Source organism: Ambystoma mexicanum, chromosome 7q (genome assembly GCF_040938575.1).
Source record: "Ambystoma mexicanum isolate Mex_15411 chromosome 7q, UKY_AmexF1_1, whole genome shotgun sequence".
NCBI lineage: Eukaryota > Metazoa > Chordata > Amphibia > Caudata > Ambystomatidae > Ambystoma > Ambystoma mexicanum.
Window position 1 is genome coordinate 908884633 of NC_090941.1, and position 24413 is coordinate 908909045.

Here is a 24413-nt window from a genome sequence, read left to right on the forward strand (position 1 = left end):
GTCTTATAGCCCTCACTAAAATATCAGAAAAGAAAGAGCGCGACAGAATCCGTATGCCGAATTCACATCTACTCCGAAGGGAATAGAGCTTGACCGCCCCTCTCATTTTCCAAAAACAGTGAGCGAAAATGAGCTAGAAAAAACTCTTACAAAACCATCTTCTACTCCAAACACTGAGCCTGTTTCTGAATCCCCAAATGTGAGCGTTGTCACACAAGTCCACCAGTCAGTTGCAGGCAAACATTACTATAAGCCCTTAATTTTTGGAGCTAAATCATCGAAAAATATGAAGGACTTTTCTGTCAAATTGGGAGCCAGATGCACTGTGGCATAGGATTAGGGTCGAAAGCACCATCAGGAAATGTTCCGCTAATCAGAGTCTCTGATTGTAGTCTGTTAGAGGCTTTACTGTTCTGCAGAGGACAATAGAAATTGTGCCTTGGAAATAAGGCAGAATGAGGAGAAGGAGGTCAGTGGCATAATCCTAGATAAAGGGTCTGGTATTGATTTACATGCAGATCCCGATTCCTTTCTTATAGAACACCTCTCGTTCGCCTCAATAGAAGAACGTAATCAACTGGAGCAAGACTACCTACATGAGACCTTAAAAGAGTTGGATCATAAGGTTAAACTATCACTTCCATCAATTTCGGCACTGAATGTAGTGTTAAATTCATTTGTAAATCTATACGAAAACATAAAAGATTCTTTCTCTTGATCAGTTCTTCAATCTGCCGAGATAAAACTGGCACTAGAAATGATGACTGGAACATTAGGAAATCATTTCTCACGACACTCTGCATTTGAATCTAAAACAGCAGCTTCCTTGTAAGAACTCAAACAAGAGCTTGGCCGTATTTCCATCATTTTGCACGATCAGCAAGCTGCAATGGACCACTGCTTAGAAAAGCAGCCCACAAGGGAGTCTTCTATAATGGCCAATGGACCGGTGCAGGTGGAAGACTTGGAAACAACAAGTGGGAAACATCTAGTGAGCAGATAAGACCACCCAATCAGATTGGCTGTCTACCCCTACATTCTCAGTTGAAAAACCAGATGGACAATATGCATACGGTTTGGATATGAGTCGATGAGAATGAGTGTAAGAGAACAGTGGACCTTGATGTCCCTGCTTCAGTAAATTCAAAGGAAAATAAAGAAATGGGGAAGACGAGGCTAAGGAAGAAAAAGAAATAAAAAAGGAAGGAAATCAAATGGAGAGGCTCAAGGAAATATCTGTGATATCTAGACTTATCGGAAGATCTGAGCATCCAGGAGATTGAGCCCAATGTGCTAAGAGGGGGGACAAGTTCGGGAAGGGTCTCGAAAAATTGCTGTGTCATATAGACACTGAGACAATCATCAAACTAGAAGGGGGATCTAATATTGCAATTTCAAATCAAAAGATTTCCGCAATTTAATGCAGGGCGTCTCTCCACAAGTGAAGACTAATAGATCTCAAAGAGTCAATTGCTCTATACCTAAAAAATCCATTGCCAATGTGGAAACCCGGGTGAATGAAGACCTCATTGAACAGACGGTGAATGTGAGAGGGGGCAAGACTAAAACAGCTAACGAGTTGCCAAGGGAACTTTGGGCTCCCATCTTCAACATAGGGAGATATATAGGAGTCACCACAGCCTCCACGGCAAACCTATCGTCGGAGAGACCTGAAGAACAGATGAAAGATATTACCCCAGATAAGATTCCACTCACGTAACTAAATACCAGTGATATGGTTGGTCCCCAAACATCTGTAGTGAACCCAAGATAAGTGACTTCTAATGGTGGAGCCCATGTTGTGAAGGAGCATTCGGCTGACATGACTGAAGACCAGCCGAATACCCTTTTTGAACTCCCCATTTATGGATTGAATGTATGAGTGACAACAAGATTAGTACAGTATTGAATCAACAGGCTTTCCTAAAATTGGTGAAAGAAATCCCTGAACTATTTTTGTTCTTTTCATTAGACATTAAATACATCCACTTTCCTTATGAAACTATGCCTGGGGGTAAAAGCATTATTGGCGGTTGCCGGCGCTTTTGAAGAAAAGGGCTTTAAAATCTTCATCAGTAAAACAAAAGAGAAGCTCCCTGTATACAAGTGGGTAGAGGGGAATAATAAAGGTTCCTTAGTACAGTAGAGGAGGTCCCAAGTAAGGCCTGCACTCCAATCGTCCGTTTTGAAGTTCCAGGAATGTTCACACAAGATATGTGACTTATGATGAGCAAATAAATCAGCAGAGAGCCGCAGTAGGGCTCTGCCCAGTACCTATTAGAAAACCGCCACCTGTTGACGTACCAATACCAAGAAAACCATGGACATTAAGGTACCCATTAAGAAAACCCTACCAACAAATGAAACAAAATGAAGATTGCATAAGTACCGTCCCGGAAAGAAACCACAAAGGTCTTAATGGAAGACGAATGGTGACATCACAAGGACCAGGACTGACTTGCAGATAGAAGAAATGACAACCAGAGAATGAAACACAGAGATGAAACGCCATGAATGAGGATATCGTGAACCTAAAGTGAAAGGACGATGTCAAAATGCAAAGAAGTTTAAAGCTGTAAGCAAGATGAAGATATTGACCAAGTTTATGCCTGTAAATATGCCTATTTATTTATTTATTTTTACATTTGGATAGCGCACATACAGCCCAAAGGCATCGTGGCACTGTTACTTGTGGCATACTTAGATACATAATGATTACATACATGTCATGGAGGCAGGTTACAGATAATCAGATAACGGGTACATTAAGAATTTATTGTATATTGAGAATTTGTTACACAGTCATTCAGAAATGAGCTATGTTTAGGGCATGTTGATGCGTTCCAGGTGAGGGTAAGGGATAAGTTGGGTTTAGTTGAAGAGCATAGTTTTCATCGCTTTTCGGAATGCTAGGTGAGAGGCTTCTGCTCAAAGGGGTGGAGGTAGGGCATTCCAATGTAGTGCAGCTAGGTATGGGAAGCTGGCCCCACCTGCTCTGGCTCTTTTGACTCTGGGGGTCGTGAGCAAGTTTGTGTGTGGAGTTCGGGTAGGCCTGGTGAATCTGGTAAGGTGCATCCTATCGGAGAGATAGGGTGGGGCAGTGAGATGGATGCATTTGTGAGTGATGTCAAGTGCTTTAAATACAACTCTTTCTCTTAGGCCTATTGAAAGTGGTTGGAGAGGTTAAAATCAAACTGAAACCAAGAGCAATTCTACCAAGAGCCTGTCAATATCCCATGTCCAGAGAGGCAGATGAAGGAATTTTTAATACAATTTCAGCTATGATGGAACAGGGCATCTTGGTGACGTCAGAGTCAGCATGCAATACATCAGTTTACCCTTTGGAAAAAAGTAAAGGGGAGTCTTGGAGGCTAATCCAGGATTTACGCCCAATAAATGATATTGTTGAGGCTGAACTCCCTTTAGTCCCGAATCTGGCTACAATCCTATGTAATATACCTGTTGAGGAAAAATATTTCACGGTGATTGACTTGAAAAATGCATTTTTCTCAATCCCGTTGCACCGTGACTCACAAGATCTGACGTCATTCACATTCAGACAGATATGATATGATATGGCATTTATAATGCACCTATACACACATGTTTCAAGGCGCGATGAGGCACGGGAGAGGGAAAAGAGAGAAACAGACAACAATCCTACTAGGCCAGGTGTCATTTAGATTGTGCAAGTGCATGGGAAGGGGAAATGGAAAAGTGCAAGGGGAAAGGGCAGTACATGGGATAGTAGAATAAATAAGATAAATAAAAACAGCCAGCTGGTGGCAAGTGCAAGGTAAGTGCAGACATAGTGGTAGGGGGGCTGTAGGGATACAGAAAACAGTCCCAAGGTGCAGGGGTTGCCAGGGAGGCAGTGCAGGTGGGCAACAGGTGGGGCCTGGGCCCAGGGTTAGAAAGAATGGCCAGGTAACCAGTGCAGTTTCAGTCCGGAAAATCAGCAGGGGAGCACGGGAGAGAAAGCAGAAGCAAAGAGGAAGGTTTTGAGGTGCTTCCGGAACCAGGGATGGTTCTCCTCAAGTTTCAGGGAGGCAGAAAGGCTGTTCCAGAGGGAGGCACCTGCCGAAGAGAGAGAGAGATCGACCACCAGCTCGTTGCTTGGAGAAGCGTCTTACCCTGAGGGAGTTGGAGGCAGATGAGCGGAGAGCTTGAGAAGGAAGATATTTAGGAAGAGAGAGTTGAAGGTATTTGGCCCCAGGCCCCAGAAGGCCTTGTGGACAAAGCAGAGGGTTTTGAACTTAATCCGTGCAGCCACTTGGACCCAGTGTAGAGATTTCAGTCCTGGAGAGATACGATCCCTGGGCTTGAGGCCAAGGACAAGCCTTGCAGTCCTGTTCTGGATAAGTTGCAGAGGGTGGAGAGTAGAGGCAGGCATATTTAGATAGAGGCTGTTATAATAGTCCAGCCCAGAGAGAACAAGGGTTCTGGAGACAGTGAGCTTCTGGGGGAAGGAGAGGAAAGGAAGAATATCTCTGAGGAGGTGCAGCTGGTAATGTGACTTCTTAGAGACGTCAGAGATGTGAGGAGAGAGGGAGTGTGTGGAGTCGAAGATGACCCCAAGGTTTTTAGCCTTGCAGGTGGGAGTAGGAAGAGGGTCAAGAGAGGCCAGCCAGAGAGCTGCACGGAAGGAGGGAGTGGGTGTGCCGATGAGTAGAATCTCAGTCTTACTGGCGTTAAGGCAGAGGTCATTGGCGGCACACCACTCATGGATGGCAGACAGACAATCAGAGATGAGTGAAGGAGAGGAGGAGGCTGAGGGTAGCTTGAAAATGGGCTGGGTATTATCCGCATAGCACTGAATGTTTGGGCAGAGAGTGGCAATGCGGTGGGCAAGGAGTGCCAGGCATTGGTTGAACAGCTAGGGTGAGAGGTTAGATCCCTGGGGGGCACCACTGGTAGAGAAATAGATATCAGAGAGGAAGGACCCAAGTTGGACCTGGGAGGGTCGGTCGGAGAGGAAAGAAGTCAGCCACGCCCGAGCCTGACCAGTGATACCCAAGTTATCACAGAGACGGCTGAGCAGGATGGGATGGTTGACAGTGTCAAAGGCAGAAGAGAGATCAAGCAAGATGAGAACACGAGGGGTATTAGAGTCAAGGTTGGAGAGCAGTTCATCATGGATGTTCAGGAGAGCAGTGTCGTGCTTCTGGCAGCTCTGAAGCCATACTGATGGTCATGAAGACAACCAACAGATTCAGTGTGGAGATTAAGCTGGGAGATGGCCAGTTTCTCCAGAATCTTGCCCAGGAAGGGAGTGATGGAGATTGAGCGCTAGTTAGCCAGGCTGGAGGGGTCGGCAGAGCGTTTCTTGAGAAGAGGGTTCACAAGGGAGTGCTTCAGGGGGGATGGGAAGACTCCAGTGGTGAAGGAGTGATTGCAGAAATCAGCCAGGGCAGGAGCCAGGAAGTCGATGTGGTCCTTGATAGTTTTGGAGGAACAAGGGAGTACCTGTTTCGACAAGACTTTCATAGATCGGAATAGTCTAGAAACCTGGTCTGCAGAAAAAAGAGGAAAGGCAGAGAAGGAGGGAGGGGGGTGTGGCTGCAGAGGGGCCAGAGGAAGAGCAGGGAATAGAGGTAGTAGGTGAGTTGTCCCTAGGGGCCCGTTATAAAGCCTGCAGCCGATGCTAATTAGTGTATATGTGAGAATACTGTTTTAATTGCTTTTAATTGTGCTTTACTAGTGTGTGGAGGAATGCTGGCTTTATTTACTTTAACTGTGCCTCCAGTCACTGATACGGAGCTTCTGCTGCAGTGAGTGATTCTCCCTGCAGTCCTCTTTCTGTCTCCGAGAGGCCGAGCTTCCCCGGCTCCCACGTGACATTCACTAGGCATATATGTGCCTGTGCTCACATCCGCGCAGCGGGCGGGTGCAGCAGGCGGGTGAAGCGGGCGGGTGAAGCGGGTGGGCGCAGCGGGCATGCCGTCAGCACGCCGAAGGCGCGCATACGGCAAGACCGTCTGTGCCCGTCCGTGCACGGACTGAGCCCGCCAAACAAGACATTAATAAAGACATTAACAATTTTGAAATAGGTACATTACAAAGAGCACGGGATACCACTTGCACTCTTTTCATTTCTCTGGCGCCACCTGACACATCATGGCCAGTAGGATTCCTATCTCACCCTCAAATTCCTGCTGTTTCCACCTCCACCTCATCTAGTCTCAAGTGTGGTATGCTGAATACTCGTTCCCTGGTGGCCCACACTGCTTACTGTCACGACTTGGTGTCTACTCACCAATTTGACTTTTTTCTGCTTACCCCGGAAAATTCTCCCGATATGTGCCTGTTTGTTCTTTGCGCTCACAGTCGGCTCTAACGATTGTGGTTCCACAAGTTAGGCTTTCCCGGATTGGTAGCCACACTTTCTCTGTAATGGCGGCTGTATCCTGGAATAGCCTTCCTCTTGATCTTCGCACCAACGAAAACCATCTAATATTCCGCCGGAATCTGAAGACCTATTCATTCTAGTATTTGCTGCTGCACCTCTCACTGTCTACCCTAGCGACAAGATACCTTCAGGTGAATGTTGCGCTTTAGAAATTCTCCTAACATAACATAACATAACAGAGGGAGGGAGGCGATAGGAGGAGAGTGAGGACAAGATGTCCTGAGTTTTTGAAAAGAAGTGAGAAGCCAGTGCCGTGCAGAGGGCCAAGGAAGGGACAGAAGACGTAGAGACTGCAGCAGGATTGGCCAGTTCCTTGCAGATTTTAAAGAGTTCAGCTGAGTTGTTGGATGCCCCAGAGACGCGGGCTGGATATGGGCTCTCTTCTTGGTTAGGACAGAGAGACGATATTGCCTTTGAAGCAGCTGGCAGGCCAGTTTGTTAGAGGGTGTACATGAAGCAAGCCATTTCCTCTCGGCCACCCTGCACTTGCGTTTTAGGGTGACGAGGTCTGAGTCGTACCAGGAGTTGCACTTGGCTTTGGGCTTCAGGCGGATTTTCATGACAGGGGCAAGGATATCAAGAGTATCAGATATAGCATAGTGCAGTGTGGAGAGGGCTGTGCCAGGGTGAGAGCCAGCAAAAGTGGGAGGAGGGGGAGAGAAGGTGGCAGTGAAAGCCTCAACTGACACACGCTTCATGGGTAGGATGACCAAGAAGGTGGGTGGCAATGATGGAGGTGGCTTGGCCTGCGGGTAGGGAGGGTGAGGTGGGAGGAGAGTAGAAAGTGGTAACTCCAGGAGAGAAGAGTGGAGAGAGGGACAGAGAGGGGAAGGTCTGAGGAGATCAGAACATCCAGATTGTGCCCTGCAGAGTGAGTTGGGCCAGAGGGGAGAATGGTGAGTGAGAAAGAGTCACAGAGGTCACGAAAGAGTCCTGGGGGGGACAGGAGGCATCCAGCTGATGTTGAAATCTCTATGAAGGAGGAGATGAGTGGTTGAGGCCAGGAGTGAGGAGGAGAGGTCCACCCACTCAGATAGGAAGGAGAAGATTTGACCAGGTGACCAGGTGACCGATAGATAGTAGCCACAGTAAGGGAATGGCTGGGGGAGAGAGAGAGCCTGCAGACGAGGCATTCAAAAAAGGAGTAGGACTGCATAGGAGTGATAGAGGTGGGAATCCACACGGGGGAAATCAGGACTACACCCCCTCCACAACGGTTGGGCCTAGGCACGGAGAGGATTTTCTAGCCGTCAGGTAGGAGCATGTCAAAGCAAGTGACAGAACCATGTCTCGGTCAGATCAAGGACATCGAGGTCAAGTTTCTCCAGGAGACGGCAGATATCATAGGAGTGTTTGACAGCAGAGCGAGAGCTTAGAGTGGCAATATGGAGAAGGTTGCCATCCTTGAAGGACTTCTGGAGAGGGGTACAGGTCAGAGGTACACCCTTTGGAGGTGTAGGAGGAGCCCGAGAGGGGCCAAAGAGTGAAGGAGAAGGCAAGGTAGCCAAGGAGGCGGTAGAGGAGGGAGGCGAGGTCACTGCAGAAAGGGGAGAGGAGACAGCAGGAGAAGAAAGGAAATTGATGAGGCACGGGAAGCGTATATCAAAGAGGTGCAGGTTAGCCTGCGGGCCTTCGACCAAGACTGTCCCATTCGAGTAAACATTAATGATGACCTTAGAGGAATGGAAGGAGGCCAGGAGGGCGTCCAATGGGTGCCACGATTAATGGGGCGTCTGAAGAGCACGAGGCTACCCCAGGGGTACTGTGAGTCACCTTCTATTTTTAACAGAGTCCTGCAGATGGACCTAAGCAATATTGCATTGAAAAGTGTTGTCCTGCAATACGTGGATGACATCTTAATCTTAGCATGACAGAGGAGCAATGCAGGCACAATTCTGTTCAGTTATTGACTATACTGGCTGAGAAAGGATATAAGGTTGACAAACAGAAGTTAAAATATTGTCAACAAGAAGTGCTGTACATAGGCCAGCTGATCTCACATGAGGGAAAAAGAGTGACCCCAGAAAGGGCTGAAGCCATACTGAACACGGCTAAGCCACACACGATAAAACAGATGCAGAGCTTTTTAGGCCTGTGCAACTATGTCAGGGCATGGGTCTCCGACTATAGCTTGTACACTAAGCCTTTACTTCAGGCCTTAAAGAAGTACCAAGTGACAAAAGGAAAGATTAAATGGTCTGAGACCATGGAGGAAGGATTTTCTGAACTCAAAAGAACAATTTGCAGAGCCCCAGTTCTAGGGATTCCCAATTATGCAGAGGAATTTTACCTGTTTTCACACATGAATGGCAGTGTTATGACAGCAGTGCTCACACAGAGAACCACATTGGGGTATAAGCCCCAGGCATATTACAGTGATGAAAGGCCATTTCCCTTGCAAAAAAAGTTTGGCTGCCGAGGGGTTCACCATTGAAAAAGCTGCTAACATTGTAATGGGATGCTCAATGACGTTGCACGTTGAGCACTCGCTATTTGCTATTCTAGAGAAACCAAAGGCCACACTGACATCTCAGAGAGCTTCTGCTTATGAAGTGATCATATCGAATCCATCGATTAAGGTTGTCCGATGTAAAATAGTGAACCCAGCTATGTTTATAGCAGAGCCAGTCACTGAAGGAGAGCCAAAACATTACTGTGCGAACTATGAAGAATTATAGGATGAAATCCCCAGAGTGAAAGAATATGCTTTGGTGGAAGGAGAAATTGTCTTTATTGACGGTTCTTCGAGAATCGATCAAAATGATCGGCAAAGATATACAGGCGTCGCTGTGATGAAGGACACGGTAAATGGAGAATTTTGAGTACTTATTAGTGCACGATTACCATCTTATTATTCAGAACAGGCTGCAGATTTATTGGTGTTGATACTCGCCATTGAGAATCACACAGACCAGGAAGTGATGGTATAAAGTGACTCCACCTATGTGACGTCGACAGTGCAGGCAGAGTTAGCGCCGTGGAAAAGGAGGGGCTACCTCTGAGCAGACAGCATGCCAGTGCAGTACACAGCCTTATTGGACAGGCTGATCAAGGCACTACAGATCCCCGTGGGCATAGCGATCGTGAAAGGGACAGATTTTATCTCACGCGGAAACCAAGCAGCAAACACAGAAGCCAAAAGTATGGCATCCAAGAGTGAGATGATCATGGAAGTGGAAGTCACCAATACCAATGAGAGAATGATGGTTGCATGAACTGCACTTGAAAGCTATAACAGTCCAGGCCAAACACAGTTGATGGAACTACAAGGGGAGGCACCGCAGGAAGAGAAAACTCTATGGAAACGGCGAGGGTGTTCTTTAAAGCCTCTATGAGTTTGTGGCGACAAGACAGCACTGATAAACTGGTGATGCCTATAGCCCTGTTAAAATTAGTGCTGGAGCAGCTACATTATCCAGCACACACGACAAAGGAAAATCTAGCGGCACCGTTCACAGAAGACTGGTTCATACCGAATTTAACCGAGCACGTTGCATTTTTTTTAGTGAACTGTATAATCTGCCAACAATTTACAGCTGGGCACACGTTAAAGGTAATGAGAGGAGTCATCCCAAGGCCAAATGGGCCTTTTCAGCACTTGCATGTCGGTCGATTACATCGACATGATTCAAGTATGTAACGGGTACAGATATTTAATTGTTATGGTGTGTCCATTCTCTAGATGGATAGAGGCAGGTCCATGTACACACCCAGACTCTACCTGTGCGGCCACATTTCTAGTGAGAGAGGTATCCCCCAGGTGAGGGGTGTGTGAAGTCATGAGATCAGATAATGCCCCTCACTTAATGCAGTATTTCAACAGATTAGCTTGCTGCTTGGTATAAAGCACAAGTTCTCGTTAGCGTATCATCAGCAAGGTAACGAGGTCTGTGAGAAGCTCAATGGCTTATTAAAGGAAAGGATAGCCAAGTTGAAGTTACTCTAAGGAAGGGATGGTTGCACTGCCTTCCCTTGGCACTGTATACACTCAGGAACCAACCCGGTTCCGACCATCTTCTTACGCCACACGAGATAGCCACAGGAAGAGGAATACACACTCCCCTGATACCCTGAAATAGAGCTAGATGTGATGCCCAGTCAACAAGAGAAATCTTAGGGTCTGAAATGCAAAATTATATGAATTGCATGACATCTTGCCTTACTGTAATTTCAGACCAACTGCAGCGACAACGAAAAGCACGGAACACAGAAGGAGAAACTTCTACAGGCACAGCTCAAGTACTTTGTGTTCCATCCGTTTTCCCTGGAGATTTCGTCCTTGTAAGGAACCATATGAGGAAAAGGTGGGACAAGCCAAGATTTAACGGTCCCTTTAGAGTGGAGGACTGCACTCCCTCCGCAGTGAAACTACAAGGCAGGAGAGCTTGGATTTTCCTAGCCCATATCAAACCCTAATTCAGAGAAGGCCCCATGCCTGCACCCCAGAGCGAGGAGAATATGAGGGACGGGGAAGAACCACAGCACGTGCAGACGATATCCATGACGAAGAAGAAGGACGTGTGGGCAAGCAGCAAAAGTAAAGACAAAGAACTTTTGTGAGATAGTTGTCGTTTCACTTTGGACATTCCTCTGAGCAAAAAAGTGAGATAAGGACATAAACGAAGGACACTCTGTGCATCCTAGTTGCAGGGTGAAGAAGAGAATTGCATTTATAAACCACAACATAGTCTGTTATACTTGAACAATGGATCGAGACACATTAAAACTGTGACAAGGAAATAACATGCCTAATTTTGATCGAGGACACATAAATTGGAAGAAAATACAGTATCTAGACTCATTTCACACCGAGACCCTATTCGGAATCAATTATGGTGTCCTACAGTAGTGACATCACCAAAGATGTGGTAACATATTTTTATCTAGTACTAAGATCATACCCTTCACTGGTAGGAAGGCTCACCAGTGTCACTGACTTTCATCAAGATCCTGAAAACGAAAAGACAATAAGAAGATTGCTTACTGTAATTGCCGAATAATTTCTCCTACTTCCTGAATACAACAAGGAGAAGCCAAATGTCCCAAGCAGAGAAGGAAATAAATGAGCTTATCAATACATTGCTCTTTCGTATAATCGAAGACTGTCCAAATCTTGTCGGAAGAACAACTGATGTACCCACGTTCCTTTGAGACCCAGCAAATACAGAACATCTAAGCCAACTCCTAACTAAAATTGTGATCTTAGTTGCACTCCAACCAAATGGACAGTGCATACATTGGGGGTCATTCTGGGTTGGGCGGTAAGGGATACCGGGCATCGGTAAGGAGACCGGTGCCGGTAATCCCTTAAAGCCCAATTTAGAGGTCCCTTAGCGGGAACCGTAAAGGACGTGTGGTCTGACCACACATCCTTTACGGGTCCCGCTAAGGGATCAGGGCTCTAATAACGGGCTTGATATTCGCGGGCCAGTTATTAGCGCCTTTCCCATTCCCATTGAGTCATATGAGGGCTCAACGGGAATGGGGAATTGTTGGTTGAATGGGGACTTACCGTGTCCTCCAGTGTCGGAATGACCCGGTAAGTCCCCATTCAACCAGACTGAACCCAGACCCGGTATGGGAGGCAGCCATGGTGGTAGTAGCACCATGGCTACCGCCCAACTCGGAATGACCCCTATTGTCTACATTGAAGTGAAAGCAGACAGTCTTAAACATCAGCAAAACGGGACAAATGTCCCTGTCACCAGAAGACAGTAGATTGGCCCACAACATTCTTTTTGGTTTAGTCACTGATTTTCCAGAGCTGGTGGGGAGACCAATTGCTGTGGACATCCTCACATTCATCAGAGACCCAGCTAATATTGCACAAATGGGCATGCTCTTGCATGAAATAGTATTACAAGTGGAACTCTCTAACCATCATCAGAACTATCTGAGGAGATTTTAAAAGCTTTCCGAGAGCATTTCCAGAGATTTCCTTTCCATTAACAAAGGCAACATGTCTTCGGGACTGAAGCAGATCAGGGACATGGACTGGGAGCTGACATACTTTGAACATGCACAATAAAGAGATTTGCTGAATTATCACTTAATTTTGACACTTCCCGTATTTTAGTAAAAGAACTGTATCCTGCGACAATAGACAATTCATTATTCACAAGAGGGGGGACAATTGTGTAACACCTGAAACTCACAACAAAGAATCCGAAAGACAATATTGTTTAAAGGAGTATCGTAAAAATTAAAATGTTGGCGAATGATCGAAATGGGGATCCAGAGCAGCAACCTTGTCCTCCCACAGGAGGAAAGAAGGCCACGTTTCTCTAGAAGTAAATGCTGCTGCCTGACATACAGGGGCATAATGTATTTGTGTATTATATTCATCATTGTTTTATAGTCATTAAAAATACCCAGGCCTTACACAATCATTCCAGTCCCTAGAAGATCTGATGGTAGAATGAATGAACCTGAGATGGATGTGGTCAGCAATAACACACACACACTTGTGGTAACAGATGAATTGAAAAGCCAGAGACAGGGTCGGCAAAGAGTGAATGAAAAAAGATTATTGACAACCACACACATGCAAACATGGAATGCACACTCAACAGGCCTAGTGTCAATGACTGTGGAACCACAATTCAAACCCTCAGAGAAGAAAAGACTGCCTACTATGAGAAATCCCAATACAAGCAAAGTAAAAAGACAAATGGAAAATGCTGAACCCCTGAAGAGACAAGAGGAGTTAGAGAATTGACCAGCAGAGACAAGATGGACAAACCCATATGTTCCAGTGAAAGGGAAAAGTACAAGTTTCACAGTACAACCATATACTGGACCAATGTAAAAATGGATGATATGGGCATTTCTAAACAGAAGAAAAAAGATGCAAGATGACAAGGACAGAACTGACAGACATTTGTCTACTCAAATGGCACAGATGAGGAGGCCTGCACCATGGACCGGGATACCTCCAGCAAGAAAGAGCCATACAGATGCATTCAGAGATGTAGTTATAGCAAATTACATGAAAACCTTAAGAATCAAGAGGAGTATGCACGGAGATGACAACAAACTAAACGATTACCTGGACAGCACAGCACATTTGGGAAACAACATTTGGTATCAGCACATGAAAGAAGTCGGAAGACGAAACTCAGAAGGGGAATGCTTTATTTGTGCGCTCCTACCTTCCAGCATAGGAAAATCAAAGATCATTGTAGCTATAGAAATCGATGTTCAGACAGCAGACTGTCTGTCACATGTAGCCATGTGCAAAGCCAGAGGCCAGTTCATGGGTAGTGATGCCTCACTGAAATGGGCAACTGAAGAAACCGATCCAAATGAAGACGATTATGTCCAGGACATAAAGACAAGAAACAGTGGGAAGACCAAACACATTGTGATCAGATACGAGAAACCTGAAGTTAAAGGAGCAGAGATTAGAAGAGAAGCCAATCAGAAAATGAACGTTCAAGTAAAAACACCAGAAGAGGCTCAAAATTGGAAGAACAGAGGCCAAATGCAGATTTGGGGAACAGTGCTTTCACAAGATAGGTGGGAAAAAAGAGTAGTGATTTGCAGGGCATGGATGGTCCTCGGAGCCTGCAAGGAAGCAATTGAAAATTCACAAAGGATATGCAAACTATTGTGGCCAAAGCTTGCAAAACTAATGACATGGGTTGAAGACAGAGGAGGACTTTTGCAGATAGTGCCACTAGAAAGCTCAAAATTGTGTTTCAGGAACAATGGCACAAGAAAGATGGGAGAGAATCATAATTGTGGACAAATCTTTGACGCCCCAGGCATGGAGCACGGAACTGCAGTAATTATGGTTCGCTATTGGGCATGTGGATCCAAAGCATACATCAGACTGCTTAGAAACTTGGGAAGTATATGCACCATAGTGAATGTCCACATTCCAGCATTGGTGATCCTGAAAGGTGACCTGAATATCGACCGTTTCCCGAAAGCAGATGCTCACTTGAGGAGGAAGAAATCTGTGGAACTGATGACTCGACTGAAGAGGGAAAATTACTTCTCTGCCAAATCTGAAGAAGCCTTTCATGCAATCCCATATGAACACAGACTGTTTAGCCTGACTTCATCAGTGTTCACGACAATTCTGATGCCAAGAATTTAGGTGGGAGCAAATCTAAATGGTTGCAGATAACCAGATGGGAGTTACTGCAAACCATCAACATGACAATAAAAGGATTCAATGCAATCAAAAAAGAGTTAAGAGCCATCCGACTGATGACTCTCCAGAACAGATATGTGCTTGACATGATCACAGCTATGGATGGAGGAGTTTGTGCAAAAATCGGAGAATCATGTTCCACGTTTATACCATCTCACGATGAGGAGAATGGAACCTTAGCAGAAGCCATAGGTATGCTGACAAAACTGCAGAACCAGATGATTGATGAAACTGACAAAGTTGATGATGACAGTTGGTTTGGATCACTATTCTCATGGGTCCCACAATGGATGGTAGATGCATTCAAGTTCCTGGGAGCCCTGCTAGTGATGATATTACTAGGCTTTGTGTTATCAAGATAATAATCTCTAAATGCCAGAAGACTGCGAAAAAAGCCATAGGGATGAAGATCATAATTGATGTCAAGCCAGGATGGAAACCTAAAGGCCTGACCGATGAAGAAATAAGAGACTTTGTGAAATCTAGCATTCACGCACCAGAGGGAACAAAGTTTCTCTACCCCAGGAAACATAGAAACTATGTGGGAAGATGGATTTACTGCAGCCCAAGTGGACAATGTCAATTGATGACCTGGAATAAATATTAACATGTAAGAACAGCAGGAAGCCTGAAAGGAGTGATAAAAATATGGATTCCAAAGAGACACTTCTTCAGACCATCATGTATAGATCCAGAAGATGAAGAAGGAATGAACCCAGGCGATGAAGTGAAGGTGAATACAGATGAACAGAGTAAAATGAATCCAAAGACGGAAGTGAAAGTGGTCGATGAATCGCCCAGAGGGGGTAGTGTAGAGGAGGTCCCAAATAAAGCCTGCACTCCAATCGTCCGTTTTGAAGTTCCAGGAACATTCACACCAAGATATGTGACTTATGATGAGCAAATAAATCAGCAGAGAGCCGCAGTAGGGCTCTGCCCAGTACCTATTAGAAAATTAGCACCTACTGACCTACCAATACCAAAAAACCATGGACAGTAAGGTATCCATTAAGAAAACCCTACCACCAAATGAAACGAAATGAAGATTGCATAAGTACAGCCCCGGAAGAAACCACAAAGGTCTTAATGGAAGACAAATGGTGACGTTGCAAGGACCAGGACTGACTTGCAGATAGAAGAAATGACAACCAGAGAATGACACACAGAGACGAAATGCCATGAATGAGGATATTGTGAACCTAAAGTGAAAGGACGATGTCAAAATGCAAAGAAATTTAAAGCTGTAAGCAAGATGAATATATTGACCAAGTTTACGCCTGTAAATATGCTTAGAACCGCAAGAAAGCTAAGAAAACAGTGCAGCTTGCTGTGTTTAATGGAAGAATAGTGTGGCAAGCGCCATTATACATAATCTACCTCAAACGAAGCACAGTATTATAAGTATATTTCCACTTTGCACAAAAAGCAGAATCAACCCAGGTTACTAAATCCAAATGAGAAAGATTCATATTTGGCAAAACGAGAAGAGACGGCTGAATCGAAACTCGGCAGAGGCAACTCGTGCCAGGAAAGCCAAGGTCATACGAATAAAGGAGGCAAACAGTAGCTACATCTAATTGAAACTGAGAACAGAATATCCTGCCTCTGAAAGGTCAAGATAAGAAGACGTAGGCAGGTGGCGGGCTAAATGAGCATCAAATACACTAAATGAGAGAAAAGAGACAAATTCACGGTGTAGGAATCACGTGACCAACCGAGCAAGGAAAAGCGAGGGTTCACACCTATGCTTGGCGCCTGACCAGGCAGCGATATCAGAACTTTTCCAGACAGAAGATGTAGTCTCGAGGCCAACCACAGTGAACTAATTGACACATGGATACTAAAATGATGATTGATTGTAACCATAATCGGAGGAAGGCCGAGTAACTAAGGGGCACTCCACACCTGGCCAACCATTCTACATGCTGCTAAGCGAAGTGGAAAAGTATCCATGGGGTTGGTGCCAACCCAATCACAATGAACCAAATAATGTAGGGTCCTATAGTTAGTAGAACCACTAGGACATAATACTTTTTGTGACGTCTGCAGTAGTCATTTTGAAGGAAGGGCTTAGATGCCCACCTGACAGTGTTTACCCAATCCCCTCACTCCATTACCATATACAGATATAGTACCTATATTAAAGTTACCTTTTGCTAATCAGTTGAATTGCATGTTAACTTTTAAGTGTTACATGTCAATGATGACGAGTTTAAATATAAATGTTACAACTTGTATGAAGTTCGTTGGAGTTTGAAGCAAGAAGGACGATCACGTCACTGCTGATATCCATGACTCCCTGTTTTCTGTACTTGTCATTAAATAGACTCCCTTTGCCAAACCACTGAGTTGTCCTTATTGATTGGTGTTGGAGTAATAAATCTGCACCCCTATCCATCTCAAGGATGCAGCTATCTCGTCTTAAAGTACTTCTGAGCAAACCTCAGCTCTATGTGCCGGCCTGGGGTCTCGGAGTACACTACCAACAGCTAATTCCGGGAATGGCCAACCAAACGGTAAAGATAAAGACGTGATTGCAAGCAGTAGAATCCGGGTGGCGTTGCCAGGAATTTTCACACAGTTTTTCAAATATTTAACGAAAGTGATTCTTCGCTCTAGCAGGTATTACAGTGGGAGAATCAGTAGGAATACTCAGGGTCATAAAAACTTCATGTGTGACAATGTCCGCAAAGGGATTCTGGGTGCCCACAATATTATCCTGTTACAAGAGACCTGGCTATTAACTGCAATTGTGATGATGGATGGATTTACTAAACTTTGCCAAACTGCCATGGGCAATATCACAGGGCAGCCTTCTGGGGAAATATGTATTGCCTCCAGAAATTCAAGATTTGTAAAGGTTATGGTATTCTCTTGGTGTTGCTGTCTCTGAGTCGCAGTGAAGGAATGAAGTATTTCCTGCTGTTAAAAATCTATCACGATCCAACACAAATTTCAGTGAAGAACTTTCGGGAGCAAGTGGGTGAAATTATTTTGGGATGTGTCAACAAACAGGGGACAGTGCCTATTCTAATTGTGGGGGACTTTAATGCCAAATGCTTGGATAGCAAATATGGTGGGTATACGATTGGTTCTGCAGAGGAAAGGGGTTTGAAATGGGTTCTATTCTGTTCAAAATGGGATCTACTAATATGTAGAAGTAACTTTCAGGGTGATCAGCCCTCTAAACACACCTGGAAGGGAAGAAATTCAAAGTCAATAATAAATTATGTGATTGTCTCCCAACAACTCTTTCCATATTGTAAAGAACTCAAGGTGGAAGAGGTGGTGGAAAGCAATCACAATAAACTATGCTTAAAGTTTACAGTTGATTCCGTTAGGGAGCCGGGGGAAGTAGAAGTAAACCCAGGGAAAAAATGTCTTTTGAGATACAGCAGGAATGGTAGGGGCTTGATGGAAAGCTGGAAAGGATGATCCAAATTCAGCCGGGGGAGGAACTATGATGGGAATGTGTTCCAGCAAATTTTTGAAAACTCTTTGAGGAAATTAGAGCAACCCCAAACCGCAGTATATAAGAAGGGAATAAACCATAAGAAACATTTTGATGAAAACACGCTACTCTGTAAACGAGAGCTATGGAGCAAAATTCATAGTGAAAACCAGGATGATTTCCTAAGAGAGAAAAAATGCCCTAATGACAGCTTACCAGAGATGGAACAGATCAAAACGGTTACTCCAATATCAGTGTCAGGGAGAAGAGCTGTTGGAAGCTTTCATTATTAAAAATAGTCACAATTACTGGTCCCAACAATTGGTGACAGAGGAGGCATGGTGCACCTTTTTGGAGGGCTTTTGAATCAGAAGCAGTTGGAAGCCGCCACCCCTTATTTGAAGAGCCCCTGGTTGAGGAGTGGTATGAGAGAAGAGATTAGGGAACTGATCCTTGGAGCCTCCAGATTGAGAGCAGCTGGCCCAAATGGTCTCCAACTATATACTGAAACAGAATACTGAAAACTGGTTGACAGTACTCTTCTAACTGTTTGCTAACTGCTTTGAGACAGAAGAATGCCCCCCTAGCTGGAAATCAGTGGTGGTTGTACCGATTTTCAAGAGGGGCGATCAGATGACACCGGACAGCTATCGTCCAATTGCCCTTTTGGAGGCGGATAGTAAAATATTTGCAGGTGTTGTCTTGAGGGAGCTGGACAAATGGGCAGATGAGAACAATATACTCAATAAAGCCCAGATTGGTTTTAGGAGAGGCATGTCCACTAACTTAAATGGCCTTAGTGTGAATTCTATCAGAAATAATGCATGGAACGGGGGCAACGCCCCTCTGTACGTGGCACTGATAGACTTTACTAAGGCTTTTGACATGGTGACTTGAGCCCTCATATGGGAAGCGTTAAATAACTTGTTTATTCCACCTGGTTTGTTAGCAATCTTGGTCTATCTACATGTGGTGAGACGTGATGGTGCTGGTAACTTGTCCAAGAAAATACCTAGTAGCCGAGGAGTGAGGCAATGATGCATTTTTGCACCTTTTCTAGTTAATCCGTATCTGGCAGATATTAAAAACGATCTAGACAGTGCTGCCTTTGTGAGTCCTAAAGTGGGATCGCAAACAGTGTGCTAGTTGGCCTATGGACTTGACTCAGAAGGGAATCCAACGTTTGCTCTGTGCCATAAGCAGTTAGACCTTGGCTAATGAGTTAATTATTAATTCCACTAAAACCAATATCATCAGGATGTGTAAAAAAAAAACAGAATGAGCCCGAATGATAAATGGACTCTGGAAACAGTAAGCATTAAGCCAGTACGTGAAACTAAATATCTGGGCTTCAGATTAAGAGCACATCCCAAAGCGCTTCAACTCAAAAAATCGGTGGGAGAGAAACTCCATCAATTTACGGTACAACTGAAAAATATAAAAGCTAAATACTGCAAGTTCTCATTGAAACCCATGCTTAAGCCTAAATTTTACAAGGGTAAAATCATTCCAACAATCCTTTATGGGATTGACATCAATTCCCAGGCTTGGGATCTCGATTGGGGCTACTGGCATGGATGAGTGTGGAGAAGAGCCCTGGCTCTGCCGTTGTCGTTACCTATAGTAGCATTGCGGTATGAATTAGGCCTAAAATTCCTAAGGGCAAGTTTTCAGTGTAGACTTTTACAGCTATATAGGTTGATTTAAATGGCCTCAAGACAATACGCTATACATGGATTTATCACAGGAAAATGAACAGGGGTCCAATAGTTTTCTTAAAAAATTGAAGGCTATGGCAGCATTAATTATCTTACAAATACAAAGATCCATCATTGATTTAAACCTTAATACAAAAGGGATGTAAACAAGCCCTAGCTGTCATTGACTGGATTATGACTGCTGAATCCATCAGAACATTAAAACTACATAATAACCCGTCAATTTTAGACAAAAGTCTTGGATAACCTTGTTATCTTGTACAGTTCCCAGATAGTAGAGGGCGAGATGCCGTGCTGAGATTCAGCCTAAATCTATTGCCCTCTGGTGAAATCCTGGCTAGTAGGCGACTGACTGGATGAACGAGTAATTTCTGTCCTCTTTCTAATCTAAGCGTGAACCAGTCTCTTTATCACCTGATTGAATGTGCAGTAACGCGAGACCAGAGGGCTCAAAGCTTTTCTAGATTTGTGGATTGGCGAGGATGGTTAGACTCTAGAGATTTTTGGCACCACTTATTCACAGGACACAAAATCATTTTATCTATGGAACTGCATACATTGCTGAAGATTTTAAAACTATATGTAGTTCCACCTTGGGCATTAGTAGGCTGAAAGCTGAAATTCAGAACAATGGAATTGTAAATTGCATGAACTGTAGGTTTTAAGTTGTATAGTGTATTTTGTGAAAAGTCAAATATTTGACTGTACCACAATATTAAATATATAAAATGCTAATTGATGTAGAGTGTGTTACTCTTTTATTCTCAGACGTACCCAATGCAAAATTCTTATTAATATGAAGTGTCTTTCTCAGATTTTCACATGTGCCCAGTGCAAATGCTTATTACAAGTGCACTCTTATTCAACAAGTGAACTAATTGGATTGTTTGGCGTCCGGACATTTCGTCGAAAGACATTTGGTCGAAAGACATTTGGTCGAAGTAATTCGGTCGAAAACCAAATGGTTGAATTTTTTTTTTATTTATATATATATTTTTTAGGTTGTAGTTTAGGGAAAAAAGGGTTTTTTAGAAAAAAAGGGGGTTGGAGGGGGACCCCCCCCCACAAAAAAAAAATAAAAGTGAAAATAAAACATAAAAAAATTCGACTATTTGGTTTTCGACCAAATGGTTTCGAACAAATGTCCTGTCGACGAATGTTTTACGACGAAATGTCTGGCAACCGGATTGTTTATCTGTTCTTGCTGATGAGTTTGAAAATAAAGTGCATAGCTGTGAAAGTGTGAGGTGATTTTTATTGTGTCTAAAGCCCATTCTATTTCTTGCATCCAGAGGTTTTTGGGTATTATGAATGGGTGGCACAGTATGAAGTCTGTAAATGCTTAGCTAAAATCCCATGGTATAAAATGGTGGTAAAATGTAGGTCAGGATTCCCCCTACAGCAATACTTTAGCTCGTGGTACCATACCAGAGGAGAAATAGCCATATGCAATGTCAGTCTCATCATACCCACAAGGACAGTCCATCACCAGAATGCCTGGCTCTTCTGAACAAGAGGACCAGCAATAACCCAAGACTGGTCTGATATGATGACAGTCATCCATGAATGGCTTTTTGACCAAAGCACTTTGCATGCTGGGATGTGTTGTATGTAAGTCTTGTGTCAAATCGGTAGAAGGATTTGGATGATTTTGAGATATTGTTTAAGGGTTTGATTCAACAAAAAGAATCAAACGCCTTACTTGACTTATTTATAGGAGGTAAGTTCCCTAGCTATCAAAGCAAAACTAAGGATGGATGTTAAAGTCCAAAACAAAGTCAGAGTCCTCACCAACTAAATGACCCTATCACTTTAGAAAACACCTATCTAAACAAAAGGGAAAAGGTGAGGCTTGTTACACAAGCTGAATTGCTTCTGCCTGGCGCAGTTCATACATGAATCGTTTCAGTCATCGAAAAGTTCCTCTTTCATAAGCAGGATATTCTTCCAATCCTCTGTACAAAAATGAAAGGTTCCTCTAAAGAAAATATGTTTCTTGATGTAAATAATTCAAATCCTCCAAGATGGCTTGGAATCTTGTAACTGTCTCTGACTTTTCCTTCAGCAAAGCGTTTGGGACTACCCAAAGTTCTGCAACCCTCAGACAGCTGTTTTGTATAGGGCAGTGGTCCACTATAGTTATTCAGTGTTTGACAGGTTCTTTGCCTTTCTTGGTCTTATTTCAAAATGTTCATGTTTCTTTCTTTCCTCTTTTCATATTATATCTGTATATATTCGGGTTTCTCAGGCTCCTGTAACCTAGAAAGCTACCCAGCCATTATTTACAATAATAAAACTTGCTCTCAGATTCCCCTTTTATTATTATTATTCCCCATAACCTCAATAGATTTCCCATCGATTTTGCACAATGTTCTTGTTACTCTCAATTCCTCTCTCACAGGGTATCTGCACATTTGGGTTTCTACGGCTCCTGTAACCTTTATTTATTTACTGTTTATCCTATGTACTGCACTTCCCCTCCCCCCTCCCCCTTGCACTTTTTCCCTTCACCCCTCCATTGCACGTGCGCGATCTCAGTGTCACCTGGCCTAGTAAGATCATTGTCTCTGTCTTCCCTCTGTTCCCCTCCCTTGCCTCATCGCACCTTTAAACACTTGTGTATAGGCACATTAGAAATGCCTTATCATATCATATCATAGCTTCCCGAGCTTGTATTCACAATCTTCATACCTTGTAACGGTAAGCTCTCTGTTGGGTTTCTTAGGGTCCCGTAACCTCGATAGCTTTCCCAGCTTGTACTCACAATATGTATGCCTTGAAACAATAAGCTCTCTGTCAGGTTTCTCAGGATCCCAGAGCCTCGTTGAATCTCGTAGCTTTCACTCAATGTTTCTTTCAGGTTTCTCAGGCTCCCGTAAAATCACTGGCTCTCCCTGTTAATACTTGGCTCGGTAGCTACGGTCTGACATGTGAGGAGCTCAGGAACTGTCTGTTCTCGGTGTTTGTTACAGGCCTACCGGTCCACCACAGCTTCTTTGTGGTCACGCCACTAGATGAGACGGTTGTGTTTTCATCTCTGCCTCTCCTGCAACCTCAGTTTTTCGGTCGGGTGGAACGCCATCCCTGTGGCATTTGGCTAGTGCTTTGCTCAAGCTCCATGCTGCCACAGCCTCTGTGGCCCGGCCTGGCATGCCCCTCCCGGACATCGATTCTGCAGAGGATCACCTATGGGTAGGAGTCTCTCTCTGATTGTAAATTTCTGTTGGTTTTATACAAGTCTTCACAAACAAAAAGGGTGTGTCCTTCTTTTGTGACTATGGTGCTCAGATGAAATTCAGCATTGCTTGAATCCAAAGAGTTTGAGGAAACATGACTCTTCAGTGAATACACATTAATATCACAGGTAAGAGGGTAAGAGGGCTCTGTTGATGCTCTTCAAGATCCAGTATTACCGGAAGGCAAAGAGATAGAAGAAGTGTCACTGTTTGGTGGTTTCAAATTAGGAGCATTGAAACCAGAAGTAACAACAGCTTTTTCAGTCTTTGTTTAGGTGGGAAATGCATTCTGGACTCTGAGTTCCTTATCGGAATGAGAGTCCTTGTCCCCGAGAAAAAAGTCACTCTCAGTGAGGTTCCACTTGCCCAGACTCCTAGGGAGGGCCTTGCTGAGCGAGTTCACCTCCATAGCCTCAAAGGGGTTTGCTCAGCTCCGGTGATTAGGGACAAATACATTGGATTCGTAACAGTCTGCTTTTCCTTCATAATTATGTCAATGCAGCATACAAAGCGTTTTCACAAGTAGACAATAGGCTGGATGAAGATGACAGGGGGGCAATTATAAGAAATGCATCCATACAGAGTAGCTTATAACTCCTCTGATGTCTAAATCGATGGTTGGATCATTTTTGTTGCCTAAAGGAAATATGTTATGCACCAGTTCTCCCGGACCAGTTACTCCAGTCATTTCAAAATGGGAGAACAATCCCCACACCTCCCTTTGCTAATTAAAAGAAGTGTGGTAGAGTTTCAATTGCTTCAGTGTCTATTGGTGGTAGATACACATTTTAAAGGGGTTACCAGATGTTGTTGACTGATTGGGATTGCGTGGCCACTTCCCTGCCCACACTGCACTAAGCCCCAGCATTCTATAGTTGCATTTTTGCAAAACGGCTGGTGTTATGTTTGAAACTGACCAAGAGTGGAAAAGTCCATGTACATTTCATTTCAGTGGTTCACTCTGGAAAGCATGTGGGCCAGGGAAGACCGGGTGTTGCTAGTTCTGTAAAAGGGGCTGGGGCTGCTACTTTAATGTCAGGACTGTCAGAACTTGGGGCTAGCTAGCTTTTTGGTTGTAGCCCCTGAGCTTCTATCCATGGCTACAACCAAAAGACCTGGGGCTATAGCCCTCTTCGCCCCCTTAGAGACGCCTCTGAGGGAAGCCATTGTGACATTCAAAACCATTTGCAATCGTCACAATTAAAACAAATCTGGCTGCTGGTGTCAGGAGGAGTGTCAACGGCTAGGAAATTCAAAAGTAGAATAACTTTATTGAAAACAAACGAGCAAGGCGCGGGCACCTGTAGCAATGTTTCCCTATTGCAAAATGGCGCACGAGTGATTTACAACCGGGAAAAAGCACAGTAAGAAATGCCAGTTTTTTCATAATGTTTTTCCCAGAAAGTGGTCCCCCTCCCGTACAGGGAGTGACTCCAGT

The 24413-nt window shown here is 44.2% G+C and overlaps 1 protein-coding gene across 6 annotated transcripts in view; it reads left to right on the forward strand.

Moving 5' to 3' along the window:
* DLG2 (discs large MAGUK scaffold protein 2) overlaps positions 1-24413 on the forward strand; it is a 5493568-nt gene that overhangs the window by 2071717 nt on the left and 3397438 nt on the right. The gene's annotated exons all lie outside the window — the stretch shown is intronic.